The sequence below is a fragment of the Podarcis filfolensis genome, assembly GCF_964270895.1.
Source record: "Podarcis filfolensis genome assembly, chromosome: 3".
Lineage (NCBI taxonomy): Eukaryota > Metazoa > Chordata > Lepidosauria > Squamata > Lacertidae > Podarcis > Podarcis filfolensis.
This window is the reverse complement of record NC_139606.1, coordinates 116,462,970-116,479,428: the sequence shown is the minus strand read 5'-3', so window position 1 is coordinate 116,479,428 and position 16,459 is coordinate 116,462,970. Positions and strand designations below refer to the sequence as shown.

Sequence of the window (16,459 nt, the reverse complement as noted above, 5' to 3'; positions counted from 1 at the left end):
GGTCCCAGCTCCTGGCAACCTAGCAGTTCGAAAGCACACCAAAAAATGCAAGTAGATAAATAGGTACCGCACCTGCGGGAAGGTAAAAGGTGTTTCCGTGCACTGTTCTGATTTCACCAGAAGCGGCTTAGTCATGCTGGCCACATGACGTTGAAAAACTGTCTGCGGACAAATGTAGGCTCCCTCAGGCAGTAAAGCAAGGTGAGCTCAGCAACTCCAGGGTCGTCCGCGACTGGACTTAACTGTCAAGGGTCCTTTACCTTTTAATCCTCAGCTATTCAAACAAGATGGAGGGGAGAAGATCACACTGAGCAAATGTCCAGCAGCTATTGAAGTTTTAGGATGGACAGTTATGGTAATCCCTTTCCACTGAGATAAACAATAGATGAAACTGCATATTAATCTAAACAATCAAATACCATGTGATTGAAGAATTCGACTAAGAAGAATTGGCAAAACCTCACAGAGCAAAGCAACCAAAGACAGGGCTGATCCCAGAGCCGAACAAGCCTTGAGGCAGGTGAGGACGCTGCTTCAGGTGACAGAAGCCCCCAACCAGGCACAATGCCCATGGGTGCCTCTCCTGCCCTGCTGCTTCTGCCAGTGGAGGAGAAGCACCAGTATCATCAGCACTGTTATTGGAAAAGATCACAGCCATTTGGGGCAATACGGGATGTGCTGCCGTAGGCTGATTCTGCCATAGGTGTCTTTTGCAATGGACAAAGTATGGAAACAACTGGCTGCGCAACCAATTAAGCTTGCAATCACAGGACGATGTATTCAGGGACCACTTAAGTAATTGATGCTTTGTGTAACGAATGGAACAGGTAGCTAGTACTCACTGCTCTATCAAAATGACATTCTGTGTAATAAAAAGGTTGCATTAGAGATACGTTGTACTACCAGTGGTTGTTTAATTAATGAAAAACCTAATTAAGACAACTGTAAATCTTGCAGGCTGTATAATCAACCTACATAATGACTATAATGAGTTTTGTTTTGGTTAATTCTGTTTCTGAAGGAACAGAATGGCTCTAAGACACAGAATGGAGGGAAGAGGCAGGGAGGAGAGATGAGTTTGTATTGATGCAGTTTTTATATAATGGAGGAAATAATAAAGGTTTAATGGAAAACTCAAATGGATATAGCAGAAAAATGCTATATTAAAGGAAGTTAAACTGGAATCAGATAAATGATCATCAACTTGTAAAGAAACCTATGGTTCATGTTAGCAGGCATCATAAAAGTTTTACGTAATGAAACTATTTTCTCAGTTCACTGGCTCACTATGCCTAAATCCGAGAAGGGATGTCCATTTAGGGTGGTAGCCTAAAGCTGCTCAGATCAGAGGCTCCTGAAAATGATTGATCCAAAAAATGCTACAAGAGGGGCATGGTGCAGGGAGGAGAAATGATACTTTCCTCTGTACACTTGTTTGATTCTCCTTTGCTAAGCTGAAGTTCCCTTCTGCAACAATTATACAGTGGTGGACAGCTCCCAATATCAGTGAAGACAGCAGGACAAACGAATGGGAGGCAGATACAATCAGTTTGTGATAGGCCATATCCTGTGTAGAGGGAGCACAAATACCATGGTCCACAAGTACAAGGAAAGTTCATTGAGAAGAGGAAGAAACGGAGGCACAACTTCATAGCCAACCCCCCTAAAATAAATCTTGGCTGCACCCATGCTTCCCATATTTTTAATTTGTTTGGAATATTTTGACTTAGGCTGACATGGAGGAGAATGTTGCCAAAATCACATCCTTGTGGGAAGACATTGCTGAAATCTGGTAGTCATAGCAGTTTCCACAGAAGTAAGATCCCAACTACAGATCGCAAACATTCGGATCTGCTGCATTCATGTTTCACAAGGAGATAGCTTGGATCAAACAAAAAGTTTATGAGGAGGATAGGCAGTGCCAGGGGGATGTATCCCTCAGGTCAATAACTCACCCCTCACCTGTTCCCATCACATTGATGGACTCTTGCGGTTACCTGAAGGAAGCGCACCTTTCACAATAACAATTGGCCAACCTGTCCATTCCCTTCTCCTTTACACCATAGAGGATGACTAAGCCATTTACTTACTTACTTACTGTGGCGACCACACAGGGCCCCCGGACGTTTGACGGTCTATTGACCCTGTGCCACCACTGTGATTGCTTTCTTCGCCTCCACCCCCCCGCTTCTCATGGGGACACACGGAGTCCAGACAGTTGTTAACATTAACAAATAATCAAGTTTATTTTTAAATGCAGGAACAAGCGTATGGTTTCAGTTTATTTTTCTCTTGTCAGTTTCTTAATCTTAGTTCCTAACAACTCCAAACTGATTATTCCCAACTATCTATCTGACTCCACCTGACAATTCCTCTCACAATACATCTCTACCAACCCACACCTAATCCTCCCTCTTCCTTCTTCAACTCCCAAACCTCAACTGACTTTCAAAGCCTCCCACTCTAACTTTTACTCCCCCCTTGCATTCTCACTGGCCAATCACATCACACTCATTTTAACCCTTTCCTATGACGCATCCTAGGAGGCAAACGCCACATTCCTCCCCCCTTAAGAAGATTGACTCAGGAAGGATAACTTAACCTAGTTATTCTCCTGATCAATCAGCAGTACATCTTTATGGCAAATAAACATTTCCTAACCTGTCATTTCACCCTTCACATCACACCTAACATTTGTACATCAAATACTGTGTTCTGGTAAAATATACATATATACAAAAACCTGCTACATCTTAAGCATTCACTTAACTTTCAATTGCAGGTCTTCTGGATAAGGCGTCTGCAACGGTGTTCAGGGTCCCTTTCACATTTTTAACCGTAAAATTAAAGTCTTGCAGTGATAGGGCCCACCTCATCAGCTTACTGTTGGTCTTCATGGTTCTCAGCCACAGCAAGGGTGAATGGTCAGTACATAAAGTAAAAGTTCGGCCCCAGATGTACGGCTTCAGTTTCTGTAATGCCCACACGATGGCAAGGCATTCCTTCTCGATGGTCGAATAATGTCTTTCCCTTGGTAGTAGTTTCTTGCTTATGAAGGTGATGGGATGCAGGTCGTCCTTCTCTCCCTGTTGGCACAGCACGGCCCCGATCCCGGCATTAGATGCATCGGTGAAGACGGTGAACTCACGATCATAATCAGGAGCAACAAGGACTGGATTTGATGTCAAGGCGCTTTTTAAGGCGTCAAACGCCTGCTGACATGCTGCTGTCCAGTTAACCTTGTCTGGCTCCTTCTTCTGCGTTAGGTTAGATAAAGGCACTGCTATCTCGCTAAATTTCGGAATAAATTTGCGATAATAACCGGCTAGTCCTAGGAAAGCTCTGACTTTCTTCTTGGAGGTAGGGGTAGGCCAGTTTGAAATGGCTTCTACCTTTGTCTCTAAAAGTTTCATCACTCCTCCTCCCACCATGTGTCCCAGGTATTGAATAGTCAAGCCCCCTATCTGGCATCTGCTAGCTATGATGGTTAAGCCCGCCTCTTTAATTCGCTGTAGCACTATCCCTAAGTGCTCTTTGTGTTTCTCCCAAGTTGGACTGTACACAGCCATATCGTCCAGATAAGCAACTGTGAACTCTCTTAATCCGTTCAGGATTTTGTCCACCAATCGCTGAAAAGTTGCTGGCGCATTCTTTAAGCCAAAGGGCATTACTTTAAACTCAAACAGCCCTAAGGGACTTCTGAACGCAGTTTTCTCCTGGTCCCTAGGGTCCATTTCTACTTGATAGTACCCCTTTGTTAAGTCTAGGCAGGTGATGTAATGACACTGGCCTATAGCTTCGATCAGGTCATCTAAACGCGGCATTGGATATGCATCTGCTTTAGTGACATGGTTCAGCTTCCTATAATCCAGGCAAAATCTAATAGATCCATCAGGTTTGTCTAATAACACTATGGGTGCCGCCCAGCGGCTTTCCGAAGGGGTTATCATCCCTGCCTTCAGCATCGCCCTTACCTCATTGTTAACTTTCCCCACATACTCTCCAGTTATTCTGTAGGGGTTGACAGGAATAGGCTTAGCATCCCCAGTGTCGATATGATGTATAACTCCTTTAGCTCTACCTGGAGTGTTATTGAAAATGTCTTTAAAATCTTGTAGGTTCTGCTTAACCTCCACCTGCTGATTAAGGGTTAATGTAGGAGCTCTCTTTATTTCTTGTAGATTGCACAGTTGCTCCCCTCCCCCTTCCCAGCATGTTATATCGGCTTCATCTGATTTGTCTGCCTCAAAACAATTAACTAAATCAGCATCTTCTTTCTGTTCTTGGGCAAAACTATGTTTTTGGCTTTTTACAAAAGGGACTAGCAGGGCTTGGTTTTCTCCCCTCAGAGTTCTGTTCCTCAGCTCTGTCTCCTTGGGTAACAGTAGCATTCCCCTCAGCATCGGGTGACTGTTGACCCCCCTTGGAGCGAGTAACTACAAAAGAACTCTGTACATGCTCTAAGAGATCCCATCCGATCAGCACAGTAGTAGGAATCTCCTCAGAAATAGCAACCTGACACTTCCCTGACCAATCTTGGAATTTAATATGGATTTCTGCAACTGGTAATACCTCAGGGTATTTAGAAATTCCTTTTAATTTCATAACTTTCCCTGGAATTATTTTGGTGGTGAGGCATCTGATCATAGCCTGCATTTTTAATCAAGGCTTATATTTTGATCAGATTCCTGTATTCTAAAAATGACCTTAAAGAAATATATTTGTAAATGTTTGTATCTCTCATGCCAGGCAGAAACCATACTCTGGCAGCTGTTTATCTTCTTGATCAAGGGCCCCCCTGATCTATAGCAGTGTCTCAGGGTTGTAAAAGGAAATTACAGGCTGGGAACAAAAGGTCACACTGACCATACAAATTATAGAATCATAGAAGAGTTGGAATAGACCATGAGGGCCATTGGGTCCGGACCCCTGCCAGACAGAGAGACGCCATCGGAGCACTCCTGACGTATGGTTGTCGAGCCTTTGCTTAATGACCTCCAAAGAAGGAGATCTTTCATTGATAATGTGTGGGGAGATGAACAAAAAGATATGTTCAGATAAAATTAGCCATCATCTGTTTTGGAGTGAATAGGGCAATAGGGCAAAAGATGAAATGTTAGTTAAGGCGCCTAGTCTAGGGCAAAAGGTTGGTAATTAAGGTGCCTGGTCGAGGTAAATGTAAGATATATGACTACTTATTTGCCAATTATAAATAGAAGGAAATATAGCTCTTTGTCTCCCATAAAAGGTAATAGGAAATGGGTGTATCTTTTATGATTGGTTCTAGCAAACAGCCAATAGGAATTTTAACCAGGCTGATTGGACAGAGGCAGCCAAAGGAGGAGCAAGGGGGCTGAGCTGAGGGAATATAAGTGCTGGCCATAATGGCAGAAGGGCAGGCCAGAGCTTGGTAACCATATACCACTGTGCCTCTTATTTATTTGTCCGACAAATAAATTATTTTAATTTCTCTATTGCTGCGTTGAATATTTCATTCCAGCTAAGCGTTAACCACAAGCAGGGTGCTACATTTTATGGTGCCTCTGTGACTCGGATAAGTGGTCTGCTGGAACGCAGCCCCTTCGCCTTACTGGGCAGGGTACAAGAGGGAGGACCACTGACTGCTTACCCAGCGCGCACTGGAACATTTTTCCAGGGGAACGCAGAAGTCTCGTCTGTCTGATACCCTGCCCACCGACGGCGACGGACCGGGGGGAACCAGAGAAATAAACTGGGAACCAGCTAAGGGTAAGTGCACAAAGGGTTTGGCCCTCCAATTAATTAGGAGGAAGAGAAGTCCTGATCAAACTTCTGCGTCTCAGTAAGGGGAAACTGAGTACGCTACATGGCTGGGTACATCAGATGGTGATCTGGTGTAGGGAAAAGGGAAAGGTTGGGAGGTAGAGTGTGGTGAAGTATCCAGTGCATTGTATGTGTGAGAAAGTACAATCTGTAAGTGTGGAGTGGGTACTACTTTGTTTCTCAGTAAGGCGAGTGTGTGAGTGACTGAGTGGATACTTCACAGGCCCATATAATGGGAGTTGGAGGTTCAAAGGGGGGAAATACACCTCTTGAATGTATGTTAAATAATTTTAAGAAAGCCTTCTCAGGGGCATATGGAGTCAAAATGACGCCAGAGCGCTTGAGAACGTTATGTGAATTAGAGTGGCCGAAACAAAATACTGAATGGCCATCTCAGGGAACCTTTGATATAAATTTAGTAAGCAAACTTTGGACTAACATCGCCAAAGAAACTGGAGGGTGCCCAGAACAATTTTCATATATAGATTCTTGGCTGAGCACATTAAATAAAAATCCTCCATGGATAAGGGAATGCAAAGTCCAACGATGCAAATTATTGGCTGTAAAAGCCGAAGCTAGGAAAGGAATCTTGCCAAATAAACTCAAACCCATTTTTGAGGGACCAGAGGAAGAGGTGCTTCCACCTCCACCCTATGCTCCACATCGAAGGGAGCCTAATCCAAATACTCCACCAGTTGTAACCCCAAGGCAAGAAAGTGGAACGAATAATGGGGGTGGAGTCACAGAACTTGATTCCTTGATAGATTATGATAAATATCTTCAGGAGGCATTGGAGTTCTATAATAAAGCCCAAGCAGAAGTGGTTATTCCACCTGTGAGTCCCAGTAGAACTCCATCTACAGTCTCCTTTAGTGGAACAACTAATTGCCCACCCCAAACCCCTGTACATCCAAATCCTAGAGAATTATTACAGGAGTTACAGGGAGACCTTGATCGGTCAGCAAGCAATACAGCAAGGCGTATAAAGCTGCTAAAAGAACGCCTTGGGACAGATACCATCCCCTATGATTTGAGGCCCCTAGAGCAAAGCGAAGAGAAAGGTCACGTAGTAGCCCCTCTTAGAAGAGTATTTGATGCACTTGAGGAGCCTGTGCTGGTTAACGGGCAACCCGGACCACGGCCACCTCGAACTTCGACCCTCCAGTACATTCCATTCACAACTACGGATCTGATGAATTGGAAAACACACACCCCATCTTTCGCAGAAAAACCTCAGGCTATGATGGACTTGGTGACTTCAATAGTAAATACTCATAGTCCTACTTGGACAGATTGCCGCCAACTCCTGAATACTCTGTTCACCACTGAGGAAAGAAGAGACATAATTGAAAAGGCACAGATATATTTGCGTGAGCAAGCCAGAGTGGGAAATATTTTTAATATTGACCGTCATCTCCAGGATAACTTTCCTTTGGAAGATCCTAATTGGGATCCAAACAATGCAATTCACCTGGCCAGGCTTACCACCTACCGCCAGACGCTCGTGCAAGGTATCCGCAGGGCATGCCAGAAGCCCACTAATATGTCTAAAGTCTCAGAAGTAGAACAGAAACCTAATGAGAGTCCGGGAGACTTTTTAGAGAGGCTGCAGGAAGCCTATCGTATATGGACTCCTTTTGACCCTGAAGCCCCTGAAAACAGCAGAATGATTACTGCTACATTTGTGGCCCAGTGTGCTTCTGATATTCGTAAGAAAATTCAGAAATCAGAAGGATGGGAAGGGATGCTGATGAGCCAAATTATGGCCATTGCACGCCGAGTTTATCGGAATAGGGATGAGGCTGAGAAACAAGAGAAGAAGAAGTGTCATAAGGAAAATATGATAATGCTGGCCACAGCAGTGATGTGTTACCCATAACACTGTTTCGTGTTCGGTGTGCACCCACAAAAGACTTAAGTTGTCACCTTTTGAGCTCCTGTATGGGAGGCCACCCTCCTTTGTTCAGGATATTCCAGCTGACCTCAAACAAATAGGAGACTATGTGACACAGGGACAAGTGCAATCTCTCTCCCGTGTTGTTTTTTGTTTCTCTTAACAGGTGGGCCCTCAGCGCACGCCGTGCAGCATTGCCGAGCCGATTCATCAGTTCCAGGCTGGCGATAGCTATGGGTGAAAGAGTGGAAACGCGATCCACTTGCACCTAAGTGGCGTGGACCTTACACCGTCTTGCTCTCTACTCCAACAGCGGTGAAGGTAGCTGAGGTGACCCCCTGGATTCATCACTCCCGTTTGAAGAAGTCCGAAGGCAGTTGGATGTGCAAAGGTGACCCCTCTAATCCTTTAAAACTGACTCTCTCCAAAAACCCCTGTATCTAGCCCTACGGGGAACGGGCTAGGTCACGGGCAACATTAGACGACCGGCCTGCTGCAGCCACAACCTGGAAGCTGGCTGACCTGCGCACGCCTGAAGCTTGAGGAGCATCTGAACCAGCAATTGTGAACGGGAAGATTCTCTTATACAATTGATTGACTGCCCCCCCCTGTGGAACAAATTATCAGAGATATTACTCATTGGGGATCCTTGGGACATATGTTTTGGTCTTGGTGGTTCCCCATTTCTGTCACTGGAGGAATTATATTGGGGCTAATATTTTTTTGTTATCACAATAAGGTAATCTTTTGTGGAAGGAATGCATATACTAGACATCAACATGATTTTATTATTAATCCTGATCCCTTGGGAAGGGGAAGGGTCCTTGAATTTGAGCAAATTTGCTAAATATGGATTCCGCCATGACCACAATATGTGGGTAGGCTTAGCTGAGATGGTAGCCAATGTTACAAATAGGACCAATTGTCTTGTTTGCTCTCTTGGGCCAGATGATTCAGAGGGAGGTATGCCCTTATTACCAATACCATTAAATGCCATTGGTATGGTAAGCGAAATGCCACAACAAACAGAAGTACAGAATTTCCCCGGATGGAACTCAACTAAACCAATACGAGTTATACCTGTACAAGGGGAATTCTGTGTACATAAATCATCAGAGGCAGCTGATTCTACCATGATAGGCTCTTCTCATTGCCACTATACTTGGGATTATATTAAGAATAGTCAAACCTGGGCAAATGGTACTACCTATCGAACTCGGAATACCTTGCCCTGTGCACCTCCTTTTATTCATGCATGGAAAATGGTGTGGAACATAACTATGACAGAAAAAGGCAATCTAACATACTGCACTGTGAGCTCTATGCCCCTTTTGATATTTCGCCTTATGCACTCCACGTACCAAAAACCTCAGACCCGATGGTTGTGGTGGATATGTGGAGAATGGGCATACAAGAAACTCCCTTCCAAATGGAGTAGGACTTGTTTCCTGGGATGGGTATTACCACCAATGTGGATTATGCCCACTAGTTCAGCCAAGCGTACACGAAGAAACGCTGATATTTCTCATATAGCAGGAGGAAGTACCCAAAGTTGGAGCGATACTGATGATTGGCCACCAGAGCGCATTATAGCCTATTATGAACCTGCCTCCTGGAATCCTGATGAGCTCATACAAGGGGCTCGGGATCCTATTTATAATCTAAACAGAATAATTCGATTGCAAGCAGTAGTGGAACTTGTAACCAATGCAACGGCCCAGAGTTTGAGACTTATTGCACAACAGTTGGATGAAAGTAGAGCCGCCATTTTGCAGCTGAAAATGGGAATGGATTATGTACTTGCCAGGCAGGGAGGCCTATGTGGAGTCTTGAACTTGACAGGGAATGCCTGTTGCTTTAACATTTCTGATAATGGTGAGGCAATCCGTGTGTTGGCCACAAAGATGGAGAATATAGCACATGTCCCAGTACAAACATGGGAAGGATGGGATATGGGATGGCTCACCAATTGGTGATACTATTGTCTTGCTTGTTTTTCTTGACGGTAGTAGTAATGGTTTTGTGTATGGTGCCATGTATCATTTCATGTTTTAGAAGTACAATTAGCAAGATGATTTCAAATGAAACTCTACCTCATATCATGGCCCTATACAGAGCTTTACCTCAGGAATATGATGAAGGTCAAGCTATCAAGGACACTTGGGAAGGTCCTTGAGCTTGAAAGGGGGGAATGAGGCATCTGATCATAGCCTGCATTTTTAATCAAGGCTTATATTTTGATCAGATTCCTGTATTCTAAAAATGACCTTAAAGAAATATATTTGTAAATGTTTGTATCTCTCATGCCAGGCAGAAACCATACTCTGGCAGCTGTTTATCTTCTTGATCAAGGGCCCCCCTGATCTATAGCAGTGTCTCAGGGTTGTAAAAGGAAATTACAGGCTGGGAACAAAAGGTCACACTGACCATACAAATTATAGAATCATAGAAGAGTTGGAATAGACCATGAGGGCCATTGGGTCCGGACCCCTGCCAGACAGAGAGACGCCATCGGAGCACTCCTGACGTATGGTTGTCGAGCCTTTGCTTAATGACCTCCAAAGAAGGAGATCTTTCATTGATAATGTGTGGGGAGATGAACAAAAAGATATGTTCAGATAAAATTAGCCATCATCTGTTTTGGAGTGAATAGGGCAATAGGGCAAAAGATGAAATGTTAGTTAAGGCGCCTAGTCTAGGGCAAAAGGTTGGTAATTAAGGTGCCTGGTCGAGGTAAATGTAAGATATATGACTACTTATTTGCCAATTATAAATAGAAGGAAATATAGCTCTTTGTCTCCCATAAAAGGTAATAGGAAATGGGTGTATCTTTTATGATTGGTTCTAGCAAACAGCCAATAGGAATTTTAACCAGGCTGATTGGACAGAGGCAGCCAAAGGAGGAGCAAGGGGGCTGAGCTGAGGGAATATAAGTGCTGGCCATAATGGCAGAAGGGCAGGCCAGAGCTTGGTAACCATATACCACTGTGCCTCTTATTTATTTGTCCGACAAATAAATTATTTTAATTTCTCTATTGCTGCGTTGAATATTTCATTCCAGCTAAGCGTTAACCACAAGCAGGGTGCTACAGTGGGACAGATGATCTCTGGGTGGACAATAGTGACTTGAGACCCGGTGTCTTTTAACCCCAGAAATCTCTTCTCTTCAATCCAAATATCTTCCCCAGCATTTTTAAAAAGAAGATTATCTTGTTTTATAGCATAGCAATGTGCCACTTTAGCCTCCACTACTTCTGCAGGCTTCGGCCTATCCTGACTAGCTTGGCTCTCCTCAGCTTCTTTGATACAAAAGGTTCTTCTCTGAGGGCTTATATTACCAGACTTTTCTCCTCCAGATCTACAATTAAATCTTTTGTGGCCAAATTTTCGACATTCCCAGCATTGAACTTCTTTGGGATTTCTATAGTTTGTTTTCCACCCTTTCTCCTCAGTGAGACTGGCGTGGGCTTGGGCCTTGTCATTTTGCCCTTTTGACAATGGCCTATCTCCCTTGTCTTTCTCTGAAGAGGGGTTTCCCTTTGCTTGTTGGAATTTATTTCTGTTAGTCCCCCACACTTTCCCACCAAAACTTGGTTCATCAAACCTATGGTCCCTTATTTTGTTTATTTGGTCAGCTAAGTTAGCGGCTTCTTGAAGTGATTGAGGGTGTCCTTCCTTTATAAGATATTTTAATCGGTCTCCGACATTTGAGAATAAATTACAGCTAATGACCCACTGATCCTGGCTCTAAGGATCGTCATCTTGTCCTCATCTTTCACTTGAAAGTCTTGACAAGCTCTTTCAAATGGTATAATGAAAGCCTCAGGGCAATCTTTTTCCTTAAACTCAGGAAAGCGCTTTAAATCTACCTTCACTTGAGTTGGACTACTGGTGCTATTACTATTATTTTGATTCTCCATAGCTGCTAATTCCAGTTTCCTCATTTCCAACTGAAATTGCATTCTTTCGCTCTCACTTTCAGCCCTAATTCTTTCGCTCTCCTTCTCAGCCTTAAGTCTTTCACTCTCCTTCTCAGCCTTAAGTCTTTCGCTCTCAGCTTTAATTCTTTCTATTTCTTGTGCAGATCTAATCTTTTCTAATTCCAATTTATATTCTTGTTCTAACTTCCATTTTACAAATCCTTCAGTGAATTTTGGATATTCTGCCTCAGGTTTGATATTAGTTACATTTTCTAAACTCTGCTCTACTCTCTGAGGATTTCCATTCTCCTCTCCTTCAGAGCTTTCATAAGTTGTTTCCCTCACAGGGTTTCTTATCTTTTTGGGTGGCATATTGTGTGAGTGAGAATTATCAATAAATTAACAAAATACGGGAAATTTCCTCTCAGTACTGTTCTTTCTGGCTAGGCTTCTCTCAAGACTCTGGTCCCAAAGGTCTGCTATGGGTTTTCTCTCTAACCCTTCAAGCTCTACTTCCTCTGACCACGAGCCTAAACCCTCTACCAGAACAGACTTTGAGCTCTCTTTCTCTTTGTTATCTTGACTTCGCTGATCAGAAGGTCGGTGGTTCGAATCCCTGCAACGGGATGAGCTCCCATTGCTCAGTCCCTGCTCCTGTCAACCTAGCATTTCTAATACACGTCAAAGAGAAGTAGATAAATAGGTACCACTCTGGCGGAAAGGTAAACGGTGTTTCCGTGCGCTGCTCTGGTTCGCCAGAAGCAGCTTAGTCTTGCTGGCCACATGACTCGGAAGCTGTATGCCGCCTCCCTCGGCCAATAAAGCGAGATGAGCGCCACAGCCCCAGAGTCGGCCACGACTGGACGTAATGGTCATGGGTCCCTTTACCTTAAGTAAGTAAGTAAGTAAGTAAGTAAGTAAGTAAGTAAATGGCTTAGTCATCCTCTACGGTGGAAAGGAGAAGGAAAAGGACAGGCTGGCCAATTATTGTTGTGAAAGGTGCCCTTCGTTCAGGTAACCGCAAGGGTCCAGCCAAGATTTATTTTAGGGGGGCCTATGAAGTTGTGCCTCCGTTTCATGCTCTTCTGAATGAACTTTCCTTTCACTTGTGGACCATGGTATTTGTTCTCCCTCTACACAGGATTTGGCCTGTTACAAACCGATTATATCTGCCTCCTGTTGATGATGTCCTGCTGTCTTCACTGACATTGGGAGCTGTCCACCACTGTATAATTGTTGCAGAAGGGAACTTCTGCTTGGCGAATGAGAATCAAACAAGTGTAGGGAGGAAAGTATCATTTCTCCTCCCCACGCCCTGCCCCTCTTGTAGCATTTTTTGGATCAATCATTTTCAGGAGCCTCTGATCTGAGTAGCTTTAGGCTACCACCCTAAATGAACATCCCTTCTCGGATTTAGGCAAAGGGAGCCAGTGAACTGAGAAAATAGTTTCATTACGTAAAACTTGGAAAACTTTTATGATGCCTGCTAACATGAACAACAGGTTTCTTTACAAGTTGATGATCATTTATCTGATTCCTGTTTAACCTCCTTTAATATAGCATTTGTCTGCTATATCCATTTGAATTTTCCATTAGAACTTTATAATTTCATCCATTATGTAAAAACTGCATCGATACAAACTCATCTCTCCTCCCTCCCTCTTCCCATCCATGTCTTAGAGCCATTCTATTCCCTCAGAAACAGAATTAACCAAAACAAAACTCATTATAGTCATTATGTAGGTTGATTATACAGCCTGCAAGATTTACAGTTGTCTTAATTAGGTTTTTCATTAATTAAACAACCACTGGTAGTACAACGTATCTCTAATGCAACCTTTTTATTACACAGAATGTCATTTTCATAGAGCAGTGAGTACCAGCTACCTGTTCCATTAGTTACACAAAGCATCAATTACTTAAGTGGTCCCTGAATACATCGTCCTGTGATTGCAAGCTTAATTGGTTGTGCAGCCAGTTGTTTTCATATTTTGTCCATTGCAAAAGACACCTATGGCAGAATCAGCCTAGGGCGGCACTTCCCGTTTTGCCCCAAATGGCAGCCCAAAATCAGTGCTGATGATACTGGTGCTTCTCCTCCACTGGCAGAAGCAGCAGGGCAGGAGGGGCACAAATGGGCGTTGTGCCTGGTTGGGGGCTTCTGCCACCTGAAGCAGCATCCTCACCTGCCTCAAGGCTCTGGGATCAGCCCTGTCTTTGATTGCTTTGCTCTGTGAAGTTTTGCGAATTCCTCTTAATCAAATTCTTCAATCACATGGTATTTGATTGTTTAGATTAATTGCAGTTTCATCTATTGTTTATCTCAGTGGAAAGAGATCACCATAACTGTCCATCCTAAAACTTCAATATCTGCTGGACATTTGCTCAGTGTGATCTTCTCCCCTCCATCTTGTTTGAATAGCTGAGGATTAAAAGGTACAGGACCCTTGACAGTTAAGTCCAGTCGCAGACGACTCTGGAGTTGCGGCGTTCATCTTGCTTTACTGGTTGAGGGAGCCTACATTTGTCCGCAGACAGTTTTTTTGCGTCATGTGGCCAGCATGACTAACCCGCTTCTGGTGAAATCAGAGCAGTGCACGGAAACACCGTTTACCTTCCCACCGGAGTGGTACCTATTTATCTACTTGCACTTTGACGTGCTTTCGAACTGCTAGGTTGGCAGCAGCAGGGACCAAGCAACGGGAGCTCACCCTGTAACGGGGATTAGAATTCCCAACATTTTGATTGGCAAGTCCAAGGCTCAGTGGTTTAGACCACAGCGCCACCTGCGTCCGTTAGCTGAGGATTAGGTTCCATGTATTCCATGCAAAATGTCCCACATTCAGTTCCAAGCACCTTGCGCATGAAAGCACCAGGCCTGAGCATGAAATGAAATGAAATCTCAAAGCAGAGAAGGTTAACTCATAGGCCTTTGGATGTTTCTGATCTGGAGATCCCATCACCCATGATCTTTAGCCAAAAATAACAGCGACTCCATGGAGCGCAGGACAGAAGAGTGAAGCAGCTTCAGAAACAGGGTTGGGAAGGGGGAAAGGGGGCTTAGTCATCTCCTAGGGTGGAAAGGAGAAAGGAAAGGACAGGTTGGCCAATTATTATGGGGTACAGAGTGGACATGGCATATGGAGCAAGCAGAGAAGCAGAGCCCCTCATGTTTGAAAATATTTTGTAAGTTGCTTTGAGTCTAGTTAGAAAAAGGTGTTTGTGAAAAAGGATGGACTTGAATCTTTATTTATTTATTTTTTTGAAGAACTGTTTGAAGCTATTACTACTAGTAGTGCTATTTCCTGGGGGGATGCAGGCGTGCGCATACCCCTAAACATTTTGTGAATCTAAGTTTGGCCAGATTGAGGAGCAGTATTTCAATATGAGTAGGAAAATGAGAGTACCCCTAAACATTTTTTAGGGGGGGGGGAAGCACTGATTACTACTAAGAATAATCATTGTGGGAGGCGAGCATGTGAAAAGTGTCCTTCCTTCCGCTAATTGCAAAGGTTCAGCAATGCAATGGGGACAGGTGAGGGGTGAGTCATTTACCTGGGGGATACATCCCCCGGGCACTGCCTATATTGGGCATTGCATCCTCAGCATAAATGTTTTGTTTGATTCAAGCTATCTCGCTCTGAAATATGAATACAGCACACCTGAATGTTTGTGATCTTCTGTGGAAACTGCTATGACTGACCGAATGCAGTAGTGCCTTTCCAGAGGCACGTGATTTTGGCAACATTCTCGTCCACGTCAGCCTAAGTCACAACGTCCCAAAGAAATTAAAATTATGCAATCTGCTTCTCCCTCCCAGCCCTCTCTTGGCAACCTTCGGGGCTCCATTTGACTGAAAAGCCGGCATTTGGCTTTGCCACCACAATTCATCCTGAGCCATGAAGATCCTTCACCTGTGCTTGGCAGTTCTCTCTTTGCTGCTCCTGGCTTCCCCAGGTAAGGGATGGAGAGGAAGAAGACAGAGGGACACCTGCCAGCCTATTATGGGGTGGAAGAGGGAGAGGAGTACAGTTGCTGTTCTGTGGCCTTGCAAAGGAAGCTCACTTTTCTTTCTAGAGACGTTTCTTTAGTGGTAATATCTTTTGTGGGAATTCTTTGCATAAAAATGTATATATCTGACAACATTGCCTACCAAAGTGTGTCTATTAGGGAAAATATGCACTGTGTTGCTGAATTTCCCCCATTATGCCCAAAACTGCTATGCAATTTCCCCTATTATAACCTATATTTTCATGCTATTGTCATGAAATTACACTTTTTCAGGTACATTTTTTAAACACATTACTTGGAGGGAGAGCTGATTTTCAGAGGACAACTGTGCTTTGATGTTCACATGTTGACTTCATTATGGCACAGTAATATAAGGAAAAAAGGAGGTGGGTGGCCCTGTGGTTTAAACCACTGAGCCTCTTCGGCTTGCCGACCAGAAGGTTGGCGGTTTGAATCCCCACGACGGGGTGAGCTCCCATTGCTCGGTCGCAGCTCCTGCCAACCTAGCAATTCAAAAGCACATCAAAGTGCAAGTAGATAAATAGGTACCGCTCTGGCGGGAATGTAAACGGTGATTCTGTGTGCTGCTCTGGTTCACGAGAAGCAGCTTAGTCATGCTGGCCACGTGACCCGGAAGCTGTCTGTGGTCAAACGCCGGCTCCCTCAGCCTGTAAAGCGGGATGAGCGCACAACCCCAGAGTTGTCTGCAACTGGAATTAACTGTCAAAACCGTCTTTTACCTTTTTTTAAATATATGGAAAATGGCACCGCATGTAAAACTGGTAAGGAAAAACAAAAGTAGCCTCTCCTTTGCTCAGTTTGGTTAGATTTT

General features: G+C 44.0%; 1 long non-coding RNA gene across 1 annotated transcript in view; it reads left to right on the top strand.

The window, feature by feature from the left end:
- The first annotated feature begins 4,167 nt into the window (after positions 1-4,167).
- The window catches only part of LOC310758845, a 30,046-nt gene continuing 17,754 nt past the window's right edge, over positions 4,168-16,459 (top strand). The window contains exon 1 of the long non-coding RNA XR_014545998.1: positions 4,168-4,565. This is a non-coding gene — a long non-coding RNA (uncharacterized lncRNA). The remainder of the gene's footprint in view (positions 4,566-16,459) is intronic.